Genomic DNA, 26496 nt, shown 5'->3' with positions numbered 1-26496 from the left:
GGGGGGGGGGGTTGAAAATGGGCCAAATTTGCGTGACATAATTAATGGACCATCCCTTAGTGTAAAGCATAAACTAATGACCAGTAAAAACCCAGATCCACTGATTAGCCAAAATCCGGCGGTGATGGGTAGATCATATATTAGAATTATTCAAAGTATATTAGACGTTCTACAATGTTCATCAAGATATAAATAAGTCTACACTGTTTGAAAAAGTTGTGTAACTTTCTGTTACAATGATGCACATCATAGTTCGTGTAAATTTATGAGACATGTCATGAAATATTCCATGCAGTCGTCCATTTTTGTAAGCAACATTTTTTGCAACTTGCTAGTTTGCTGCATGGATTTTTACATCACCAGTAATATTCAGAATTATTTTCCGTATAGTTTTACATGTACGCCACTATATACATAAAAAAAATTCTGAATATCAACTATCGCATAAAATCTCCCCTCGTTTAATTTTGAGCTACAGTAGGTGTAAACATCGAAATCGTTTACAAGCTTGCATACCATATTGTAATTTGAGCGATATTGCGCCTAAATTTACAAGAAATGTCGTATAAATTTATGCCAAATCTAGCGTTAATTTTACATGAATTTTTCAAACGGTGTAGACGTCAACGTTTCCTAGGGCTGAGCTTTTAATGACCTTTCTAATCTACGGAGATCCATTCTAAGATTCTTCATAGACCATAAAAGAGCACACGGTAGCCTGGTTATGGTACACGTTTGACGACCTGAAATACCCCTCTGGAGAGCCCAGCTCCATCTGAACATGACACCGCCATAAATTGTCCCATGTTCTTACCCTCACCTATAGCAAAAACATCCTGTTTTCGACTTCTGCTTTTGACGATAGAAAAAAAAAGAAGCCAGACACGCTCGCTAGAGAAGCTAGCTGGTGGCCAACAACGATCCCAGCAGCTAAGATGAAGAGTCAATCGACCTTCTCTTGGTTGCCATCTCCGGCCCAATCCGGAAAAGAAATGGAACTCGTTGACCTTTCCAGCCAGAAGTAGAGTGAGATTCGCTCGCACGAGAGGGAGAGAGTTTAGAATTCTCAAGAATTTTCAAGGTTCCACCCGCGCTACGATGCTGTCCTGTCCTGGCTGTGGAGATGTCGGATCATCTGTTTACTATATGGATGTATGATAGTGTTTGGATTTCCAGCTGAGGCGTCCTTCAAACACCGCGTGGAAAAACCTCGCTCACTCTCGCCAAAGTTGGAAAACACACACTTCGCGAGAGTGAGTGAAAGAGCCTCCATGATCCCATCTGGGAAAGGTCGCTTTTGGACATTGTTGTTGTTAGCCGGGAATGTTGACGATGATGATGATGATGATGATTATCGAAGACGACGACGACGATGGAACTCACCGTTTTCCTATCGCTGTGATTATGGGTTATGGTGAGTGAATGTGGTGTGTCATGGGAAAAAAACGGAATTGAGCTTCTGGTTTTGATTTGCCGACCCGGTTTTTTTTTTCTTTCTCAGGTCTTTGCGAAAAGTTTGAATTGCTAATAGGTAAACTGATTATGTGGCAACCAATCTGTTCTAGGTAGCATTTAACTAACCTATTTTAAAGTAGCGACGCTTGAAGACATTTGAGCTTAGAACATCCCATGAAGTTCCGCTCGGTTAGCCCAACATAGCTCATAAGAGCAAACTCATAAAATCATGCACGACAAGCTGCCGGTTTACTTTTCCACCTCCTTCCAAGTCCATTCTTGTTCGGTGGTAGAGCATAATGTGGGGTAGCAACGGTAGGACAACGGACGTGCGTGAGCTTTTATGATTTTTTCATAGACTCCCCCAGAAGCTCCAGAACACAGACTTGGTAGTATACAGCCTTGTTTTACTCTGACAGTTACCGACAGTTGTTCCCCCTTTGGAAGTTTCAGTGATTCGGATTTGGTTGAAATGTAATTTAAGCTTGTTGCGAATGCTGCGCGGAAGCGGGAGTCGTGTAAATAATGTCTCAATTTACACCGTTCATTTGAGGTAATTTATGGGCGATGGGCGATAAAATTTGACACGATGTTCAATGGCAACAGTTAAATTTATGAGGTGAAAGGTGAAATGTTTTTGCATTGGTGTAGCTTACTTCCACTGCACACATTTAACCAGGGCATTGTGGGGTTGTGTTGAAGGACGCATAACTACGTCGGATTAATGGAGCAGCGAGAAGCAGGCGGGAAATACCGCCTCAATATTTATGGCTACTCATTTAATGAGCTGGAATGGACTTTTGCATCGCTGCTTTTTGCCTTGTTCTAATTTATTACGCTTGTGATTAAATGCAAAGCTCCAGGTACTCATAAACTAAGTAATAAGTACAGTAAGTAGGTGTTTCGATACCCGGGTAGAAGAAAATATCTCAGTAATACAAAATTATGATTGTTAATTAGGGTGCCAATGAATGTATGAGAAACAAGTAGCTCTCGAATATCCAAAACCAACCAAATGTTTATTACCTTGACAAAATTCCCTAGGCAAAATGTCGGCTCAATCCAAGGCTCAATCGGACATGATTTAGGGGTGCCACAAAGTCACCCCCGTGCCGTCAAAGTTTGAGTTATTTTTAACTGAAAAATCACCCACGGGTACATGAAATTTCGGGTTCCAAAATGTTGTTTGATGCCAAATGCGCATTATCTCCAAATCACTCGAATATAATTTTAAACCATTAGAGTGGTTCACTTATTTTTTTTTATTTCGGTGGTCCTTTTAATATTAAAAACTTTAAACTACATGGAAAAATCCTAGGGGCATCCCACTCTAAACTTTGTATTTCTCGCATTATTCTCATGTCGTCTCGTTTTTGCTACACTACACCGGTGTAGTGTAAGCAGCAATAAGCGCGAGTCATTGACAGCTCATCATCATTTGTTTGTAAACAATGGTGCAACCGATAGCTACACCCTGATTTTTTTCGTTGTTCGGTGGTGTAGCACCAGTGTAGCTACAGCGCAAAAACGAAAACGACATCAGAAAGTTCTTACTGAAATTTAAGACATCTGAATAAAAAAAGTTAAAAATTAATGAGCAGCAGAGTAGAAGGAAAACGCGTGTGTTATCTTGAACGGTTAAATCACAAGAGAAAGAATTTGTTTTCCCATCGTAGTAACAGACAGTCATGGGTTGCTTCGATTTATTTCATCACTCCTCCTCAACCCATTGGTGTTTGAATTCCCATCGCTTCGGTGCATGCAATTAATTTAGCAGCTAGTAACGGCTTCGTAAGGCCGTCAGCACTTTGTACTAACATACGCCACGTTGATATCTCCTCTTTCCAAAGCATCGTGAATGAAATGGTGACGTATGTCAATATGTTTTGTCCTCGGGTGGTATCCTCCGTTCTTGGCTACAGCTATGGCACTTTGGTTATCGCAGTGGATCAAGATCTGCTTTTCGTCCTCGAACAAGCCTTGCAATCGTTTCCACAGAGCGCCTCCTGTACTGCAGCCGACAGCACCATGTACTCGGCTTCGGAAGTTGAAAGAGCAACGGTTTGTTGCCACTTGCAGCTCCATGATATAGCTCCTCCTTGAGCGGTGAACACGTACCCAGTGGTTGATTTTCTGTCCTCGTGGTCAAATGCCCAATCAGCATCGGAAAAGCCTTGTTTCGTCGAATTTTCCTTTTTGCGATACGCCAAACGACATTGCGATGTGCCCCTCAAATAACGCAATAAGTGTTTCACCGCGTTCCAGTGCCTTTCACCTGGGTTGGAATTGAAACGACTCAAAACGTTCACTTCGTAACATATGTCGGGGCGTGTACTTTGAGCCAAGTACATGAGGCATCCGACAGCTTCTCGACTCTTGGTCCAGGGCAACCATCACGTCGGTCTTTGTGATTCGGATTCCCAAAGCGTGTTTGGCCGGACCCATGTCCTTCATCTTGAACTGCTGGCTCAATTTTGTTTTCATCTCTTTATTTCATCGCTTGCAGTTTGTGAAGATGAGAACGCTTGTATCGGTCGATGTTACCGCTACCGTTAAGTTTCGTCCGGTACACCCACTTGCACCTGATTGCCTTGCGTCCTTCTGGCAAATCAGCGAGTGTTCAAGTACCGTTGGAGATGAGGGCCTCATACTCCTCCTTCATGGCCTGTTTCCATCGTTCCGCATCGTCACAGGATAGTGCTTCCTGATGGGTCGTTAGATCATCCAGGACTGACTGTTGAACATCGGCACCAGTATCTAAACATTCAACAATATCATTCAAATACTTGCCTTGGGGCAAGCGCCCCCAATTGCAGAGCATCTCCTTGCATTTCATCGCTAGTAGGTCTTTGATTTGAAGACGACGGGAGCGCAGCGGTTTCCTCGGTAACGGGTGCAGACTGAATTGTATAACGCCTCCGATCATCTGAAAATTTCAAAGACGGCAATCCTTTGGTCTCTAAGCGATAATCTTTGTACTTGCCTGCGAGAAAGCGCTCCCTACCACTTTGCCTCAACTTATGTGACTGGGGTGGATTTGAAACTGTGCGCGGTGGGAGCGCAGGATCTGTCACGGTGTCAGCAGCATCCACAAAGGATGCATCACTTGAAGTCGTTTCTTCGTTGTCCGTCACGTCGTGTTCATCGTTTTCCGGTACATCTGGGTTGGCTTCGACGTCTACCTCCGAAATCGTAAAATCCAGCCGAACAAAGCTGCGCTCTGGACCGTTGGACTTCACTGCTACTACCACTTCATGCTCACTGGATTTCTCGTCAATGAAAGTTACGTCACGACTTCTGAAGATTGTGACTGTCTTCAGATTGTACAAGCGGTAGGATTTCGTTTCGTCGTCGTACCAGTCAACACGCACTGTTCAGCCTTTTGGTCCCACTTTTGCCGCTTTTGCTTCGGCACGTGCGCCATCACAGTCGTACCAAAGATTCTAATGTGGGAAAGATTCGGCTTTCGTTTCGTCCACGCTTCCTCTGGTTTCGTATCAATACCCTTGCTTGGCGATCTGTTGATGCGGTAGACTGCTGCTGCTACGTCTTCTGCCCAAAACGATGTTGACAGCTTCGCTTCGTACAGCATGCACCTCGCTCGCTCCACTACCGTCCGGTTGACACGCTCGGCAAGGCCGTTCTGCTCGAGGGTGTACTTCGCTGAAGTTTGGTGACGGATTCCTAACTGCTTCAGGAAGTTTTCGAAGCTTCTGTTCTTGAACTCCCAGCCTAAACGCATTCTGATCCCGTTATTGTCATTCCCTACACCCACGGGACAAGACAATGCAGCATGCTAGAATGGTTACAAGTACTTCTGAACCCGTTTAGGGTGCCATTTTGACGGTACAAACATCGCCAAAAATCGCATTCCCAGCACCTTCAACTTCTTGCCACTCTGTCTCTCGACCATGCTATGTAATTCCTTGAACTTTTGCAGCACTTCCTCCTGCGATTTAGCGAATTAGTCTGATCGTCGGTTAACGACAAGTAATAACGGGCTCCTCCCAACGATATTTCTTCCATCGGACCGCAAATGTCCGAGTGGACCAGCTCCAGTTCTTCATTTGCCCATGAACCAACTTGGTTGAATGGCAATCTCGTTTGCTTCCCGACGGCACAAATTTTGCAGCCTCCGCAGTCCGTGCCATCGTAGTTGACCCCAGGCGCTAGCCCATTTTTGAGTTTCGCCAAACTTCCGGAGCTTCGCCACAGCTTATTCGGGGTGAGCACGCATACGCCTGGGAGCTCTTCTGCTCCAGCTTGTATAACTCATTGGAACGGCATCCGGTAGCAATAACCTTTCCACTGGGATTCACCACCTCACAACCAGTCTTTCTGAAAACAACAGTGTGGCCTTGATCAACTATTGACAGTAGGTTTACTGCCAGCTCCGGAATCAGCTTGACGTTTCGCACTTCTATCGCATCGGGGTTACAGGTGGGCTGTAGCTTGGTAGATCCTTACGCAACGATTTTCATCACGCCCTTGTTCGCCGCGAAGATACTACCATTCGCTTCACGTAGGTTCTCCAACAGTTGTTTGTTGTTGGTGAGATGCTTGGCAGAACCCGAATCGAAATACCAACTGTTGTCCGTTGCACTGACAACACGGTGCAAAAGGCGTCTCCTTTCCGATCCGATCCGCTTCATTTCCATGGTTCTTGATCCCTGGTCCTGGCTTGGGTTTTGCTCAATACTCCTATGCGACTACCATTCATTTGATATTTTGTTCTTAGAAATCGATTCAATTGTTCAAAAGATATAAATTTTTGAAAATGGAATTTTTGAAAAAAAAATTGAATTTTTGGACCAACCTAACATGGAAGTGAAAAAAATTAAAGGGTTGTGTCCTAGACACGACCGCAGTATGACGTAATGTATTTGAATTTAATGTAATGGTGGAAAATTAACAGAACTGTAGTTATGGGTTGATCAATCTTGAGCTATTTTGCTCTGACATCGACATAGACTGCAATAGGAAGTGATACTATTTCGGCACACATTTTTTTGTTTATTGGCACCTCAGTTTACACGCTAACTTGAAAGTACCCATTAATGGGTAAAAAACACAAATTTTAAAGAAAAGTGGCTTAACACTGCACATATAACTTTTCCGCGTTTCGGTTTGGTGAAACGGGACCCAAGGCTCATTGTGAAAGGTGATCACACCGTGATCCACCTTTATCCGCTGACTTGGTCCTGCTTGTTGCACACAGACAGACACACAGACGCATGAGACATGAGAAATGAACTAAATGAAAATCATTAGAAATCCCGTTGCGATAATCGCCAGGACGGGATTTCATTTTCATTTTGATTGCGTGGACAGGCTCTCAACTCCAAATAATTTTCTCTTTTCATCTTTGATCTGATCCAAGGATTCGCCACTGGGCAGACCTTTCAAGACAACCTTGAACAGATGGTCGGTTTTGGTTTCATAAGCAAAAAATTTGTAGTATTGCTTCGTTCAAAGTTTCAGCCAATACACGGCATTCACCCCGACGGCCATTTTGAAGTGAAAACTTGAAAAAGTACGGAGTTCAAAAGCTCCGTACGAAGAGCATAAAAATCGGAAGTGGTTATCACAATAGGGGGGACTTTTTCCTTCTTGGCATTAAGTCGGGAAAGATCACTGGAATTTTTCCTGGATGATCATCAGTGAGCATGTTAAATTGATTGCTCAAATAAATTTCATCAAAAGGGGGATCATGCCTTTTTATTTTGCGTTTATTCGTCATGGCGGCAGTAGAAAGTTTCTCCAAATCGACGTTCAAGCAGATTACTATAGGAATCCGAAGAATTGAAGAGGAATTTTCTAAAATGATAGCCAAGCAGGATTACCTAGGGTAGGGTCCAAACAAGGATGGAAGAGGGATAAGAATCGAACACTGTAGATAATTAGATAATAATATTTAGCACTGAGGCCGTTCGCAATGCTGAGTTTCAAAACTCAACTGCTCGAAAAATCTAAAATATGAAACTGTCATAATCAGCGCAACGCATAGTTTTAAAAAGAGTTTGATATTCATCACCACATATGTGTGCGTGTGCAAATTTTGTTTGCTTCTGTGATTTTAGCACGAACGGAGGAAGAGATTCTGATTCAAGAACATGTTTCTTGGAACAAGATGATTACCAAGCGTAATCCAGTGTCAGGTAAGGAGTTCGCACTATGAGAAGAGGTCCCGGACAATTCTGCTGTCGAAACATGCAGGATTTCTTGGAAAAATATCCAAATATGTGTTTGGAGCCCTGATGGTATTTGCATTAATGTCTGAGACACCTGATATCACGAGAGAATCTCTGAGAGACATTATTTGAATGTTGGACATTTAACGATCTTCAGAATATTAGCTGATTGTATTGAAACAATATACAAAGATTTTTTCGGAGATATCTTATCACCTGAAGGTCTTTGGAATAATTTCTGAGTCACGTGGTATCATAAGAGAATTTCTGAGAGACACACATTAAATTGTTGGATACCTTAAAAATAGTACATATTTAACCTGAACGTTTGAAAAATTATCCTGAAGATTTAATGAAGATCTCTGGTCTCCTGATGGCCTTTGGAATAATATCTGAGCAACCTGGAATCATAAGAGAATATCTGAGTGAGACGTGATTTGAATTATTGGACAGTAGTAGATCTTCAGCATAATTGTTGAAGAATTGAAAAAAATATCCAGAGAAGAATGATATGTATGAAGATTTTTGGAAAAATTAGGAGTCATCTGGTTTCCTGAGAGATGTCTATGATATAAAGCAAATGTATTTTCTCTATAAAATTTTCGACTCCGAACAATAACAGAATGTCATTTCGTTTCATCACCTCGTTTTCCCTTCTGTCAGATTGGAAGCTCCAGAAATTGGGGTGAAAAGTAACCTCCTTGGGAATGAATTTTTTTTATGTTTTTTTTTTATTTTATTCAATATAGTCCCCTTTTAGCTCGATACACTTATTAAAGCGATTTTCCAACTTCATGATCCCGCCTGAAAAGTAATTTTCCGGAAGGTCTGCAAAATACACCTCCACGGCGTCGATGATTTCCTTACGTAAGCTGAAGTTTTTATTGATGAGCCATCTTTTGAAGTTTACGAAGAGATAATAGTCTGAGGGAGCCAAATCGGGCGAATACGGTGGATGCGGAAGCAATTTGAGCCTTGAGCCATTGAAAAAAAAATCTTCGCTTCATGTGGGGCCGTTTTGCAGCGATTTCGGCCTTCAATCGCTCCAATAATGCACAGTAATACTCGCTGTTGATGGTTTTTCCTTTTTCGAGGTAGTCCACGAAGAGAATGCCATGACAATCCCAGAAAATCGACGCCATAATCTTTCCGACCCATCGAGCCTCCCTCGGCCGCTTCGGAGCACTCGTGCAGGCTTCAGTCCATTGCCGAGCCCTCATTCTATTCTCTGGGTGTAATAGTGGATCCAGGTTTCATCAACAGTTACCAATTGACGCCAAAAGTCCGCCCGATACCGCAGCAGCCGGTCCAAACACTTTTTAGAAGTGCTCTCGCGTTCGTGTTTTTGGTCAGGAGTGAGCTTGCGTGGCACCCAGCGGCAGGATAGCTTTTTCATATGCAGAAACTCGCCCAACATATCTTTGCGGTATCTGCTAGCTCGCGCACCTTCACTTTCAGGTCGGCCAACACCATTTCATGTATTTTTTAGATATTGTCCTCTGTAACCGCATCGGTAGGCCTGCCGCTGCGGACTTGATCGGTAGTGGAGTTGCGGCCACCACTAAACTCTCGAAACCAATATTTGACGGTGTAATCTGACGGAGCATTAGCTCCATAATATTGTGTATGTGTATTTATGTAAGGTAGCATCCCTTCGAAGATCTTGTCTTGTATGCAGCTCCACTTACTAGCAAGATCAATTTGAGCTACCAATCTGAATTCACAATAACGCTGTATGAAGGGCCCAAAACGGAGGGATGGACCCGTAAGCAGAGGCACTTACGCGAAATCCACGGGAATTTAAGAATCTCCTTGCAACGATACGATCCAACAAATCGAATAACGCAATTCGCAATACTTATTAAGCTTCCTACAGGATGGTTTGTTAAGAAGGGCGCGTCAATCTCCCTGAAACTGTTGGAGTAGAATTCACACCATCACAATCGAATCGGTAGGATAAAGAAAATGATAGAGTTTTCCATCCTAGACTCCGGATGTCATACCACTCCAATCGTCCAGTTCCAGATCAAATGATACCCTGATGCTCCCTCATGCTTGCTCACAATCTCCGACACTGGCAAGAGACCAGCAGACAAGCACTTTTGCAAGCCGTAAACTCGCTGATTCACGGCAACGTCGGCTACCGAATCACCACCAAAACTCGCGACGGACACATTATCAGCACTTTCCCCTTTCGATCGAAAACACTTATTTTTTTTTCAAAAATAGTTGCGACCGAACCAACATCATCACCACGTAATTAAACTGAAATTAAAATTATCACTCGCGATGCCACAAATTTCTGGTGAGGGAGAAAAAATCAAACAACGCAGATAGCGCAAAATCTTCTGATACTTGCAAACATGATGAATCTTGTTTTCTTTCTCGATTCTAAAACTTCTCGGAAAGCGAGAAAACCACCAATCACACACGTTGCCAGCGCTAATCCGGTAAATGCAGCCGAAAACTATGAAAGCGAACGCACGCACAAAACAGAGAGCAAACTTTAAGCACAACCGTATCCGAAGGGGTTCGAAACTGCACTGTGAGCATTAGCTCCATAATATTTATCCAATAATATTCTTTTGTTTCGTTCGCCGAACAAAAACCGTTTTTATCCATACTCAACATGATGTCGAACACGTTAACAACAATCAGCTGTCAAAACATAACTAAAGACAGTATTGCACTGAAATTTGGCATGTCTGCCTAAATATGAACGGACTAGAAGGCACCATAACCTTTTTTGCAGTAGCAGCGCATTCTGGCGGTCAAGGAGGTTACTAGTACTTCCACAAAAATTTGTAGTACTTCCTAGTACTAGTACTTCCACAGAAATTTGAAACAGAGTTCCATTCGTGTTTCAAGCCTGCTCAGATATAGAACAGAATGGCCGTCAGTTGCAAATATGATGCAAACTAGTAGTCGAATAATGAAATTTAAACTCAGTTTTGAGAGGGGTGCATTTCTATTCTAGCTTCAAATTGAATCAGTCCCTTTGAAATACAACAGCATTGCGAACGGCCTGAGAAGTGTTGTTTTAATTTGTTGTAGCTTTAGGTAGCAGTAACAGTTTCTACAGAGAGCACGATGCGGACTTTTTGGAATAACAAGTCTTGTTAATTAGATGATATCTGGCTGTTAGCTTACTTTTCTCAGGTGAGCAGTTGATGGATCATGTCAGAGGAATTAGACCTGTGCGCCGCCACCGCTGACGATTTTCATACGCCGCAGTAAAATCTTTTACGCCGCCGAATAAATTTATGCCACGATGAAAAATCCGCAGCACCTTTTAGTAAAATGGATCTTGAACTCCCTGAAATTAGAACTTGTGTGTGATGCAGCGATTGTCATTTAGTTTTTTGATGTTTGTTCGCACTTTCTCGATCTAGCACGTAGGAATGAATCATTCGGATCGGATTTAAATAAAGGTGAATAAGTGACTATTATTAACGACACGTTGATATTTGACCTCTTACAGATCCGAGTTGTGTGGGATTCTACGTGTATCAGAGTAATACAAGCATAGCATTTATCGCTATCAACGTATTAATAACGTGTAATGCTCAATAAGTAAAAGAATTCCTAGGGCCCATTAAAATGTTACGTAAAGCAACAGATTGCTTTTAAATACTATCCACTCCTACATATCGTATTTTTCTTATACTTAATAAAAGGGTTGTAACACTTTGCTATACAACTCCACTCCCTGCAATTTTAGTAAGCACTTGACATACGGGGATTTTTTTTAATTATCGGACAAATTGGGCCGAAGGGTCTTCGATTTCTATGAAACTTCGCCCATAGGTAGAGTTCATAGATATATTAACAAAAGTAAATTTAAAAACATCAGGGTTGTCAATTTTTCCGGAAAACGTAATTAAAGTTTTCCGATTTTCTCGGATACCACCAACTTTAAAAAATCATAACTTTTGAACCAAGCATCGCACAGTCAAAGTCAATTAACAAAAATTACTTGAAATTTTGTCAACCATTCATAAAAATACAATTGGAAACACATTTCGCATGAAGGTTTTCACCATTGAAGAAAATCCAAAAGAAAAGCTGTGGAAATTATCGTCTTCTCTGCGCAACCATCTGAGAGATAAATATGTTTTTCAATTAATTTACATTGAAACGTGTAAACCGATATTGTGTTGTTTTTTCATATCTTCTATTGTAATGAAATTTACAACTTTTAAAGAGCAACCTTCATTGTAGTAAACTACAAAAGGGTGAATATTTCCCAAGAAACAATTAGGGTTTTATGGGGGTTCTGAAGACTATGAATTAAACTTGTACCATGCTTTAAACCGTGATAAAACTTGCAATGTTACTTGGGTTTACTTAATGCCTTGAAAAATAATGACATTGGATCGAACCTTGGATCAAACAAAAATAGTTCTCAGCGAAATCCATTTGACACATTATTTCTTTCCCAGCAACCAAAGTTTCTTTTTTCATTCTTATAAACTTAATTTGCTTTTCAACTTTATACGAGGTTCACGTAACAGCGTATATCTGGTGATATACGCTGTCTTGCAATGAGCACTCATACATCTAGTATTCACTGGAAATCCTATGTATGAGTGCTCATTCCAAGGCAGCTATATTATGTGATATAGGCTGTAATGTGAACGGGGTATTAAATCGGTGAACAATGAATATTTCAATTTGATTTTCTTAGCTTTCTAAAAATTCGCTCACATCATCTTCTTTGCGTATTATTTCGCATCGAGGAGAGGTTGTCCAGAAATTTAATTTAATTTTATCAATTTTCTGTCGGTCCAAATATTCTCCAACAAAATCAATCAGTGCACGCATCACGCAAGCAATCGTCTGTACTGTTACACATACTAGTTCGTTCACCAAATAGTTTTTCAAATCTTTTTCCGTGTTGCAATTTTTACAACAAGCTGTTTTATGTGCAAACGCAAACATTCAATACCGATGAATCTTTAGTAAACACACACTGTTTTGGTCGAACTTTCCAAAACAAGGTAAACGAAACCTGCTGTTCACTATCACATAAATCTGAAAACTGTTTATATAGTTCACTTAACGGAGCCAGCAAAAGGAGTTTTTGATAATTCTGTCGAGCTCCGTTTGACAACTTTATAGAAATTGTGTCTTTCAATCCAGGAAATGGTCGACTGATGCGAGGGGGGTGACTCTATCTACGATGCAGGAAAGATTTTGTTTTGCTGTGGTTAGCTGCGCGAACGGTGAGTAGATAGAAAGAGGATTTATGACGATTCTGAAGGTTTCCTGCAAAACGATGATGCGCGATGCAAGTAGATGCGAGAAATTAAAGAGGATTTTTTAAGTTTGATACGCTAGTGTGCAATTTCATGTGCATCTAGAATTGAGATTTAGATGTGTCGCCCCCCTCGGACTGATGTCATCTCTAAGATAAAAATTTACTATCTTACCATGCACATCTGCACTATATGAAGGTCGTCCTGCTTTTGATAAACGCTGCAGTCCTATTATATTTGTTTTTGGTTAAGTTTGGCGATTGGCTTCTTTAAAACGTGATTGTGTTTTGGTAAATGACCAACTTGTTGGCAACAATTTGAGGATGCAATTTTTGTGTACTGTGTCCGCTATTTGAAAAGTAGATTTTTAATTCAACTAAACATATTCGAAATCTTCGTTTGCATCAGTAACCTCATCGAGAAACCATTTCTTTATTGTGCCCAAAATGGACAATTGTCTACGCAGAAGGAAGGAGGGGGTTCAAGAATCCCAAAAAACTGTCTACGTAGTTAATTAACAGCCCCTTGCAAGTACAACATATCATTATAAGATCCAATTCGATTTAATAATTCATCAAAACATTTTTTTTATAGCTAGTGAGTGGAAGCAACCCTGCTCCTATTATTTCCAAGTTTAAAAAAAAACTGAACAGATTCGATGGAAGAAGCAGTTTCCACCGTTGAAGCTGGTGAAAATAGTGGTGAAGCGTGTTGGCCGTATCCTATCGACGAAGGAGCGTCTCTTGTTGTTACTGGCGAGAACATTGGCGAAACGCGCTGACCTGTATCTACTGTCTCCGAAGGAGCGGTCACTAAAGCCTCATCCTCGTTACTGTGTGACAGCTTTAGCCGACAAGCTGTACACAGTTTCATTGTATCCGTTACCCATTGCATACCTTTCGAATGTAAGTCAAACATATTGTTCTGAGTAACACACCGCAAAGATTTCCTCACTCCTTTGTGGTCATCTATTTCGAAGGGATTACAGCAATATGCTTGAACGTTGTAGTATACTACTTTATCCATGAGTAGTCCGGTGGAATTATAAAATTTGTTTTAGTGTTAAAGGTCTTGGAAGTGATTAATTGAATTTTTTGAGTAATTATGAACTTACGTAAATTTGGCTTCCTGCAGAATAAACATGGTGAATACACTTGCGTTCGATTTTTAACACACTAGGGGAAATGACTCTAATGTTGGCATATGGATCTAAAATTGGGCCCATCGCTAAAAATCTGCTATTTATAAATGTTATCTATATGAACGCGTCATTGGGACGGTACTAATGGATATTTTTGGTCGCTATTGAAAATTTAGTCAACTGCTAAATTTATGTATGGGCCAAAATTAGGGGTATTTAGGCCGACATTACATCCATTTTCCCTATTTGATGAATTCTTATAACCAACAGTTTTTTGCTAATACTTAAACGAGATTTAGCAACTCTATTCAAATCAGATATAATATCTTCAACACACTACATAAAAACGGTTTTTAATGGCGTTACTAGGTATAAATAGTAGCGACGATTACCCGAACGATCTGTTCGGTAATTTACGGTAATTTAAAAAAATCCCCCATACTTTTCTTAACAAATTCTGTATGTATAGCCAATGAGAACAACTCAAAATTGAGTAAAAATTACTCATATTTGAGTTCAAGTTACTCAAATTTGCAAATACGTTGGTTTTTCCCGGGAAAGTATCGGAAAATTTACTCAAACTATGAGTGACCTACGTTTTAGCAGTTTTGAATTATCTGAACTCAAATGTAGGTAACATTTTTTGTCCATGTGCGATTGGTTTGGAAAGTTTTTTTTTTTCTAAATCATTAAAAACAAGCTCACGCCAACCCACGCCGCCACCGCCGAAAGCAAACGGCGTGACGCTTCCACGCCGCCGCCGCCGGCAAAAAATAACATATCACGCCGCAGCCGTAAATATTTTGATCGGCGCACAGGTCTAAGAGGAATATCATCTGCCTAATTAATGAATAGTTTATTATTCTGACAAACAATCAAAAATTGGTCTTGAGCAAAGATGAAGCAGGGATATTTCCAAAAATCAGAGATAGCAAGTTTACACATAAGTCATTATGCTTAACAAATAGTTCAGTTTTCCCATAGTTATGCTCATATAAACATCAAAGGTAGTATGTGATCGTAATCTAAAGAACACACATTTTGGGGGAAAGATCAGGACCTGATGTAGAATAGATTTAGTGGGGTGTATCAAAATCGATATTTTGAACCACCCTAATGAGTACACCTTAGTAGTAGACGTTAGTGTGGTATCGAAACGACCATACAAAAATTATTGTACGATGAGATGAAAATGGGCATAGGAGATATTTCAAACACCCTGTAATCTTATCCTAAGCCCTCACTGACAGAGTAGTCGCGTAAACGATGTGACAATCAATGCAGTATTATTGCAATTTGTGGTAGAATTCTTGAAAATCAATTTTATTTCCAAAAAATGGAGGAAGACACCATACAAATACAAGTTTAATCTTATTATCGGGCTTTAACCTTAACCCCCTTGATTTGAAAAACGCCTATTTAAATCAATTGAAAGCATTTTGGATAACCAACCCCCACATATTCGACTAGAATTAACTTTGCGACTGTCCCCATTCGCATCTACGAGCGACCCGGTCCAGCATCCACCGCCGAGCGCACCAAACAGATATATGTAAACAAACCACCACCCATCCGACTCGGCACTCGGCGAGCACGTTTATTTTTCCAAGCCGAGGTTTTTCCAGTGACGCGCCTGAAGCTTTCCTCCCACAGTCACATGGTTTTCCAGTCCTCACGCTCTCTCGCTCTCTACTATCTCTCTCGCGCTCTTTTCGAGACCAGCTGCTTTTGCTGCCGCTGAGATGAATCCCACAGTGCCACGAGCATCGGGAAAAAAAGGGCGTGAGTTCCCCATAGCGACCGATTCCAGTCCGGCTCGCATCCGAATTCAGTCGATTTTCGTCGGCCGAGCTGAAAACGTTGATTTTCCTGAAACTCACTTAACGCTGTGTTGTTAGCAACCAAAAATTAATAAAAAAAAAAAGTTTTTAAGCAAAAGCTGAACCAACAGCACCGGGCACCGCACTCTCTTCTTTACTTAAAACGGCGCTTCTATCTATGCTACTTGACACGACTTGCTGGCTTCCTATTTCATCTCCGCAAATTTTGTTTTCGTTCGAACCGCTTGGATAACTAGCACAACAACACCATCAACAATAAACCGGAAATTTTTATCCTGAACGGGAAGTTGCTGCCAGTTGCTCGCTTCCTGTTTTTCTTCCTGTTGGCGTGCCGTGGAAACTAACGGTCAATCGCTTAGATCACACACTACTCTACAGTCAACGAGGGGGAAAGCGGCAATCAAGATCAAGGTGTGTCGTCTGCTGCCCGTGTGTGCAGAGCTCTTTCCCGGGGGAGAAAAAGCGGTTCGCAAAATAGCGAGAACGTGCAACCTGGGGGGAAGGATTGGTTATCCAGTTACGTGAATCTTGAAGTGCAGTGCAAGTGATGGAAAGTTTCCAATCGGGTCTTGGCGAAGGAAAATAACCAAAGTGCACGAAGAACTCAAGGTGTGGAGGAAAGTGAGTGCATTTGCTAATAATTAGCTACGCAATTGAACGCGCAGCTGGATTGCTTCCGCGCAACTTGTTAAGTGGATTCCCCGTTATCTAACCGAAGGCAAAAGGAGGAGTAAATATCAGTTGAAAAAAAAACACAAAAGCTGTGATTTTTCGGGTGTGTGAAACATTCAAACGGAAAGAACGAACGAGTCTGCAACTACCATCAGCATCACCATTGCCTCTTGAATGTAAGATTTGTTGCTCCGGTCTTGTTTTATGATTTTTCAGCTGATCAAAGCAGCAGCCATCTGGAAAATGGGATTTTAAATTTTCCCATCTCGCGTGCCGGCCGCCGAATCGTCGTGTGTCTGGGAAATCTAGCTGAAGGGTGGGTGGATTCGAGAGCTCAAGTGATGTCTTGCCGAGGGCTTCGGTCGGGAGGGAGCGCCGGTCTTGAAATCAGTGAATGTGCAAGTTTTTTGCGAATTAGGATTTCATGAGATTCGCTTCGTGATGGATTGCGGGAGGTTTGCCAGCTGAAGCGATTATGATGCTGGTGCAGTAAAGTCTATTGTAAGATATCGGTTGAATGTGCTTATTTAGATATTTAGAAACCTGAGGCAGGATTCAGCAGATGACATTTGGATTTTAGATTTGTGCATTGGAGTGATACGCTCAGTCGGTACAGACGGAGATACAAAGCAAGACCAAGCTGGAGGTGGCTGGATTCGATTCCCGGTCCAATCTAGGAATTTTTCGGGATAGAAAATTTATCGATATCCCTAGGCATACAGTTTGATTGTACTTGCCACAGTATTTTACTAATGCAAAAATGGTACAGGCATCGAAAGCTCTCAATTAATAACTGTGGAAGTGCATCTGGCACACTAAGTTGAGAGCACGCAATAAACAACAAGTTTGAAATGTGAAGAAGAAGAAGAAATAAGTTATTTAAATAACTAGTTGTTAAGGTATATTTGTAACAGTTAAGCTAAAATCTTCTTCATGTAAACTAGAGCTACAAAGAAGGGAGAGCGATTAAAACACATCCCTTCTCAGTAGCTATCTTGGAAACCACCATGTTCCGAAATCTCCACACACAAATTTCATCATTTCGAAGACTTACAATAACGACCATGCTCATGGTAGAATTTAACGGCGCTTAAGTCCAGGGGTTAGAATTGTGGTATCTTTAAGGCAGTAGGGTGAAAACCTGCCATAGTCCCCACTTTTATTGAAAAACATGCAGGAAAAACTAAAACATATATTTTCAACCCCAGCCTACTGCATCTCCAAGAGTTCCAAAGGAATATTTTCCCACATTATCTACAATAAACTCTGCTGCGACTTTGAATTTCTTAATTAATTGCACATCCACTGCCGATAATTGGCCTTTATCTTCAATCGTCTCATATAAAGGTCTTTTCATGCATTTTGAAGATGTCTTAATTTTGAAAACATTTTAAATTCTGCGAAGAACTGTTTCTGATCGTCTGAATAATACTGAATAAACCTGTTTATTTTGTAGAGACTTTTTAAAACATCGAGAGAACTTTATGGAAATCATATTGAAAATACATGGATATCAACTAAGTTCTATAAAACATAAACTATTACAAAGATTCTTTACTTCAATACCGTGAACTCAAATAAAGCACTTAGAACCTCTTTCCAATCCATTTAACTTATCTCTGAGCCGCTATGAAGATCCCTAGATTTATGGAAAGTTCAGCGAATTGCTGGAATGTTGCATCCACTTATACGAAGTTTTCCGAACCTATACGATTTGTTTGTAGCTTACACAAACTAAAACTTTCTGAAATTTTGAGAATTTCCTTTATTATCTTTTCCCTGAAGTTCTTAAAAGATAAATTAAATTCAAAACAATTCCCTAAACTGAACTAAATTTTTTATTTCATATATATGTTCTCTCTAGTATTCTTTTTCAATTGAATGAAAATAATCCGCAGCTCCTTTAATCGTATGCCAAGGAGCGAACTTTTGATCAGACGCTGCCCATGAGTTTCAGCACAGATTTCTTGGCGAAAATGTTGGCCACTTTTGTCCAGTCTTTTTCAAATTCTTCGATTGAATTCGCTACCTCAAAGTGTTCCCGTAGATATCCCTTGGAAAGGGCCCAAAAAGTTTCGATTGGTCGAGCTTCCGGACAATTCGGAGGATTCATCTCTTTTGGCACGTATTGCACATTGTTTGCTTTGTACCAAGCTACCGTGTCTTTCGAGTAGTGCATTGAAGCCAAATCGGACCAAAATAGTACTGTGACACCATGTTGACGGATGACGGGCCGCAGATGCCGATTCAAACACTCCCGAACGTAAAATTCAGTATTCACATGTCTATGACAACTTGCAACACTCACATATCGCTTTTAAAACGAAGGCCTTCTTACCAAAAAATTTCGGTAAAAACTGACTTATCGGCATCGTCAACTTACTGACCATCACGGGCTGTGTTGTATTGGTCTCCCGGAAGCGTTTTGTAGTCAAAAGTCGTCCATGATAGCACACGTCAATTTTCCACACAGCAGGCTATCACTTCCTAAATGATCAGGATTTTGAGCACTTTAGGGTGTTTGATTTTGAAAAAAAAAAAATTAGGTTTTTTATAGGTCAATTAAAATATGAGTCTGAACAACAAATTGTAAAGATTGCTGACGAGGTCGCACAAATGGATCGAAATTTGTATGGGAATTACTATGGAAGCATTTTAAACTTCACTTAGGGTTGCGGGATATAAACTAGACCTATCCCCTAAACTCGGTCAATCTAGCAAATAAATCCCTATTTGAATTACTACTCATTAAAAATTGTGATCCGCAAACGAACCCTTTAGTAGAAACGAGTTGAGTACATTTCCTCCTGTATTTTAATTTATTACCATGATTTGCTTCGTACCACTCCACCACGCTTTTTATGAAGGGTAGCAATCGCTTCTGCAGGCACTGTTTCTGGTAAATCTCGTCGTGTGACACACCAATCTTCATTATTTAACACAATTCGGCCGTTAATGGTCTTATTGACAGTCCACGGTCACACAAATCCTCCCGAGCATGTTCTGCCGCCCCCAGAAATGTTCCGGTGCCTCCGGGGAAGTGACCAATTCTCAACAAGAACCAAAACCCGTCGTCCGAAATATCAAACTTCATGATTTCACAAAACTTGACAGTCCATGGTCACACTAGCCCTCCCAAGCATGTTCCGATGCCCCCGAGGAAGTGGACAATTTTGGACAAGATCCAAAACCCGTCGTGTGACATCTCAAACTTCATGGATTTTCACGGGATTTGGACGGGTTTTGGTTCTTGTCGAGAATTATCCACTTCTCCTGAAGCACCGGGTGAGCTAGTGAGACCATGGACTCTCCTACCTGAGTACCTGATGGGCGACGACTCGTCGAATTCAAATCTGCGCCGAACGAAGTAACCGTCTCCATTGGTCTCGGTCCTGAGCCAATCGCTTCCAGTCGCCTTGGACGTTCAAGGACCTAATGTCCTCCTCAACTGCACAAAGCCAACGCGTGCGTGGCCTACCCCGAAGCTGACGTCCTCTTCCGGGTTCCCTGCTGAATATTGACTTCGCTTGACGCTCTTCCGGCATTCGTGCCACATGCCCAGCCCACTGTAGCCTGCCGTGTTTTATAAGCTTCACAATATCCATGCCGTTATATACTTTACTGGCCATAAAGGGCTACCGGCAGAATTAACGTCTTGTACAGTGCGAATTTCGTTTTCGTACGCAAGCTGCGGGACTTCAGCTGGCTACGCAACCCGTAGAAAGCTCTGTTCGCGGCTGCAATACGCCTTTTCACCTCGCGGGTAACATCATTATCGCACGTCACTAAAGTACCAAGATAAACAAATTCGTCCACAACTTCAAATTTTTCGCCATCTAGCATCACTTCACTACCAACAGCACTATTGCTCCCACGCTTTCTACCGGCGACCATGTACTTCGTTTTGGTAGAATTTATCGTGAGACCAATCCTCGCTGTCTCCCTCTTAAAAGGTGCGAACGTCTCTTCCACTGCTCTACGGTCGATTCAGATGATGTCGATGTCGTCCGCAAAACCAAGAAGCATGTGCGACTTTGTGATGATGGTACCGTTCCTGTGCACGCCAGCTCTCCTAATCGCTCCTTCGAGGGCGATGTTGAATAGCAAGCATCTCCCTGCTTCAACCCATCTAAGGTCACGAACGAGGCCGAAATCTCGTCTGCAACCCGTACATATGATTTCGAACCATCCAGCGTTGCACGAATCAGCCTAATTAGTTTCGTCGGAAAACCGTTTTCTTGCATCATCTGCCATAGCTCGTTTCTCTTTACTGAATCGTACGCTGCCTTGAAATCTATGAACAGATGATGAGTCTGCAAGTTGTATTCCCGGAACTTCTCAAGGGTTTGACGCAGGGTGATCCGTCGTTGATCGACCCTCACGAAAACCAGCCTGGTATTCGCCGACGAAGGATTCCTCAAGCGGTCTCAATCTGTTGAACAGAACACGTGATAATATTTTGTACGCCGAATTCAGAAGCGTGATTTCTCTGTAATTGGCGCACTCCAGTCTGTGTCCCTTTTTGTAGAGGGGACAAACGAGACCATCCAACCAACTAGCGGACAATTCTTCCTCCTCCCATATCTTGAGCAGTATACGGTGGATCATCTGGTGCAGCTGCTCACTTCCGTGTTTGAGAAGTTGGGCCGGGAGCTCGTCCTTCCCCGCAGCCTTACTGTTTTTCAGCTCTCGTATCGCCTTTTTCACCTCTTCTAGCGTTGGTGGTTCCACAGCTTGACCATCGTCGTCGATGTGTGTTCTGTTTGTAGATGCTCTCTCGTTCTCTCCGTTCAGCAACATCTCGAAGTACTCCTTCCACCTGGCAGCCACCATCGTTTTATCTGTCAGCAGATTACCTTCACGGCCATAGCACATGGCGGGAGACGGCGCTGTCTTACTCCTCACGCCATTGACAGTTGCGTAAGATCTTCGCATATCATTCTGCTCCATACTTTCTTGCGCCTCAGCAATAACGCGTTTCTCGTACTGCCTTTTTTTTTCCTGCGATGGATTCGTTTCTCCGCTGACCTTGCTACCCTGTACCGCTCTCTGTTCTGACGGGTACCAGACACCAACATCCGGCTTCTTCTCCTCTGTCACTCGCTGGCACTCTTCGTCAAACCACCCGGTCCGGGGGCGCCTCTGAGCTGTACCTATCACCTCTCGTGCTGTTGTGCTCACCGCTCCGTGGACAGCTTCCCACAGATTGTTGAGATTCTCGTTCACGTGGATTTCCGCTATCCGCTCATTCAGCTTCTGGTGGTACTCTGCAGCAACACCATCTACTGTCAAACGCTGGATGTTGAAACGCATCGATCTCCGGTTTCTCGAACTCGTAACGGTCGATAGACGTGCTCGAATTTTCGCGACAACGAGGTAGTGATCCGAGTCGATATTAGGACATCTACGACATCCGAGAAATTCCGACCATCCACCAACACGTGGTCGATCCTGGGAGCAAGTTTCGCCATTAGGGTGTCTCCAGGTGTGCTTTCGGATATCCTTGCGCGCAAAGTGGGTGCTACTGATGGCCATATCATGAGCAGCAGTGAAGTTTATCAGCTTCAGGCCATTATCATTCGTTTCAGAGTGAAGGCTCTCTGTTCCAATGATTGGGCGAAAAAATTCCTCTCTTGCACTCATCACAGGTTTTATCCAGGCTTTCATAAAACGCGTCCTTCACGTCATCGGATTTATCGTTAGCCAGTGCGTAGATATTGATCAGGCTGTAATTGAAGAATTTGCCACGAATCCTCAAAACGCAGATGCGCTCGCTAACCGGCTTCCACCGCATAACCCGCTTCATCTGTTTCCCAATCACTACGAAACCAACTCCGTGTTCTGCTCTATCGCCACCACTGTAGTAGATAAGGTATTTGAACGATGTGTTGGCGATAGGATCTACCGCCCTGAATTCACGTTCTCCAGATCTAAGCCACCGTACTTCTTGAATAGCAGCCGCACTCACATTCACCTTTTGCAGTTCACGGGCCAGAAGGCCCACTCGTCCAGGTTCATTTAACGTTCTGACGTTCCAAGAACCGAGTTTCCATTCATTCTCCTTATTTCGTTGCCGTTGGGTCAGTTGCCGAAAATTCCGTTCGTTTTTTCTTCTTCTTACTTCATTTTTCTGAGTATTTTTATAATTCAGTATGCTACCGTACCAGGGTCGCGATACCTGCATCGTGTTGATGGGGCTGCCATCTTAGGTTTAGTTGACACGATTAAACATTTTTGTTTCAGCCGCTGGATGCCAGACAGACGCTGTTTAAGCCGCACCTCCTGGTGGACACACGCTCGACGGTTCGCACCTCCTCAGCCTTGCTATCATCACGATATGGGTTAATCGTGATGACATTGCCCACACCCCGCTACCAGCACATATATGGGCATATACTGGCTGTCATCATCCGACACGTGGAAGCGTGAGGTAGGAGCTTGTGAAGACCAGAGCTATGTTGGACGCTCTTTCCCCTGTGGTTCTCACCATTTTGGGGTGCTCCATGGACTCTCCATAAGGCAATTATCAGCCATGTTTTGTAAAATCATGAAGTTTGATATATCTCAAGACGAGTTTTGGTTCTTATTGAGAATTGGCACAATTGGACCAGCCGGCATTGGTCCAATTATATAATTTGAGTGTGGAAATATTATGTTCACCGCGAGGTTCACCATGTGTATAACTATTACAGAACAGTAAAGCTGAAAGCCGGTCACCCTGGAAAACCGGAATAACTCTGCAACCATCTATTAATCCAAATGTTTACTGACGGATTCCAAAACATGAATAGATTCTCGACAAAATACAACTTGCAGTACAGAAAAAGATTAAGAAATGATGTTTCAGAGCTAGATTTTTTAAATCTTTGCAAATTTAGACGCTAGGTACGCAAAGGTTAACCACTTACTACCAGTCCTCAGAGAGCCGAAAAAATCCAATTTGAGAGAGAAAATTCTCTCTTACGAGCTTAATCTATCAACATGCCATGTTTTTTTGAAGAACTAGATTTGTGATTTCCCTCTCACAAACTACAAAATAGAGCTCCTGACACTGCAAAACATGTCTGGTACTTCGATATATGCATTAAGCTTAACATCCGAAGGTCCTTCTTTTTAACATATTCTGCACATATTACCCCATTCATTTCAAAATGGCGGGATATCCTGTCAGGGACAGGGCTTGGAAGGATTTTTTTGTGTGAAGATAATGTAAATAAGAAGGGACTTCAGATGTTAATCTAAATACATAGGGTTACGGGATGTAATGTCAGCCTAGCCCCTCACTTCAGCCTATCAAGCAAATAACTAATTTATTCACCAATAATACAAAATAGTAATGAAAAACTAGTATCACATCTGCTGTGAAATTGTAATCCGAACAACAAATGGAATATTTCTGTCAAAGATGACTTCTAAATTTATTCACTTTTCCATACGTACCGTTGGATTTGATAAAGAGTCACAAATTGATGAGATATTATTCAAAATCTAATACTGCTTATTGATTCTAAATTCGTCCAACGAGTTTCAATTCCGTCCTAACGCATTGAAACGCCATTTGCGCTTCTTCTGTTTTCAGAACAATGAGCGTAAATATTCATACAATGCGCTCTAATAGGATTTACGTTGTAGCTAATGAACTAACACATCGGAACAAACCTATTAGTGATTTGTGCACGGTGAAATAATTGATATTATTGATTTTTTTTTTCTGATCGATAGAACGGAAATGGGCGATTACGACAAAGTAGCGCTCTATCCTACCTCATGACTATTATTCTTTGTGCGTCAACAAAATTTTAAAAGATTTAGAACTAATCAGTATGTTTTTGAAATATAACTTAACTTCATAAAACACACGGCCGTCGAATTTGAATTGTGTTTGAGTTCCGTTCACTCAAATTCGCAAAATCACAGGTCCCTCAAAATCTGAGTAAAATTTTCTTCGGTTTTCCAGAAAAAAAAATCGTTTCAAATATGAGGAAAATCGGTATACTCTTAGGCTGAGTAAAGTTTTCATAGATTTTCTTCATATTCGAGCAGATTTACGAAGAAAAGCGAGGAACATTTTACTGTCATGAGTCCAGGGGGGTGACACATCTAAATCTCAAGTTTAGATGCTCAACAAATCTCACACTAGCGAATCAATCTTCGAAAAATCTTCTTTCATTTGTCGCATCTACTTGCATCGCGCATCATCTTTTTGCAAGAATCTTCAGAATCGTCATCAATCTTCTTTCTATCTACTCAGCGTGCGCGCAGCTAGCCACAGCAAAAAACAACCTTTTCTGCATCGTAGATAGAGTCGTCCCCTCGTCATGAGTGACCGACATTTTTTCCCATTATGATTGAAAAATCACTCAATTTTGAGTCGATCTCAGCGGCCGTGCATTAAAATTCTGATTTAGGCCCTTCGGACTATTACTTTTAGAGCAACTTGTCATAAGGTTCTATGAGCCGAATGCAAATAATGACTTTACACGATTGCTCATGAATCACAACACTACATCATTTGATATAGCAAACTTACTTTGCCAGATGCTGCAATTGGTTTGCCTGAATGAGTCTTAATCCGCGAGAAATCGACGTTTAAAGCCATTGTTTACATTTGGAACATAGGCTCATTTCACATATTGATCTGGAATTGACTTGACAGTTCGTGATATGTGTGGTCGTGTCGTGAGATAATCGATTTGGCATCGTGGTCAGCGTTGCCAGATATACCGATTAATCGGTATTTATACCGATTTTCAAACTTGATCCCGCTATATAGAAAAGGTTTCTCAGAATATCGATTTTTCAGTTTTAATACCGATTTATACCGATTCTCAGAGGAAACTAATGTGAGAGACTTTTATCTTTTCTAAAAAAAATGTCATCTTCAAAAATGTATTATGCTTGATACTCTTTCGACTAATGCTTCCATTATCTCGCCGTTTTTGGTTACCAAGGAGTCGAGAAGCAGCTGATTCATCCCGGTAATTTTTGGTAATCGTAAATACTTTTATTCAGTGAAAAAATAGGTACATAAAAACGTTTATTTTTGAACTTCCTTAAATTTCTTTAATCTTTACTTTGAAGTTTCTTCCAACTTTCCCTAGGAATTTCCGTCCTCCTTACCCTGTCAGTTATTTTCCGATTCCTTCCGGAAAGCTATTTTGACTTCCCTTTGAAGCATCTTCTAGCTTCGCTCGAAAGCTTCTTCTGTCTTCTCCCGTCAGTTTTTCAACTTCTTCAGAACTTCAGGAATGCTTCCAGAATTTTATTTCGGTTCCATTAGCTTCAGCAAAACTTCAGGAACTTTTCAGAAGTTCTGAAACATCAGAATAGTTCGGGATTTTTGGGTAGGTGCCGATAAATTAAAGACAGTTTCATTAACTTCTGTTCAAATTCGGGAATCTCAGAAAAGCCCAGAGAACTCTAAAGAACTCAAGGAAACTGAAATATTTTGGAAACTTCACAAGTCCAAAGAACCGGAGGAGAATTTAGACAACTTTTGGAAAGCTCTGAGAACGTCAGGACATATAAATTCAAGGAAATTTCTGATCCTTTAAATGAGGTTCGAGAAACTCAGGGAATTTCCGAAAACTTCATCAAATTTCCGAGAGGTCCATGAAAATTTTGGAAACGTTAGGGAAGTTACATGAACATTAGAAAACTGTGAGAATATTTTAAGGGAGGTTCTGTGTTTTTATCGCAGTTTTGAGAACTTAAAAACAATTTTAAAAAATCGTGAAGATCAGAGAACTTTAATGCTGCTGTTCATTAATTTAAAAAAAAATTGAAAGCCTAAAGAAGATCCAGTTGCTTTGAGAGGAGATAAGAGATTTTCCGGTAATTTCATAATAATCAGGGAAGTTTCGAGTACTTCGAGGATGATCAGAGAACTTCAAAACAACCCCATTAACATTAGGAAAATTACGAGAACTTTAAAGGAG

General features: G+C 41.5%; 2 protein-coding genes across 13 annotated transcripts in view; both read left to right on the top strand.

The window, feature by feature from the left end:
• Positions 1-26496, top strand: part of LOC135717643 (cubilin) — a 617516-nt gene that overhangs the window by 261737 nt on the left and 329283 nt on the right. The window lies entirely within an intron of this gene.
• Positions 16648-26496, top strand: part of LOC135696880 (uncharacterized) — an 88750-nt gene continuing 78901 nt past the window's right edge. Inside the window, exon 1 of the mRNA XM_065216424.1 lies at positions 16648-16734. The gene's annotated coding sequence lies outside the window, so the exon portion shown is untranslated. The remainder of the gene's footprint in view (positions 16735-26496) is intronic.

Source organism: Ochlerotatus camptorhynchus, unplaced genomic scaffold (genome assembly GCF_037179485.1).
Source record: "Ochlerotatus camptorhynchus isolate MF236.1 unplaced genomic scaffold, CSIRO-AGI_Acam_v1.1 ptg000062l, whole genome shotgun sequence".
NCBI lineage: Eukaryota > Metazoa > Arthropoda > Insecta > Diptera > Culicidae > Ochlerotatus > Ochlerotatus camptorhynchus.
Note: the sequence above shows the minus strand (reverse complement) of the source record. Positions and strands in the feature narration are given on the sequence as shown.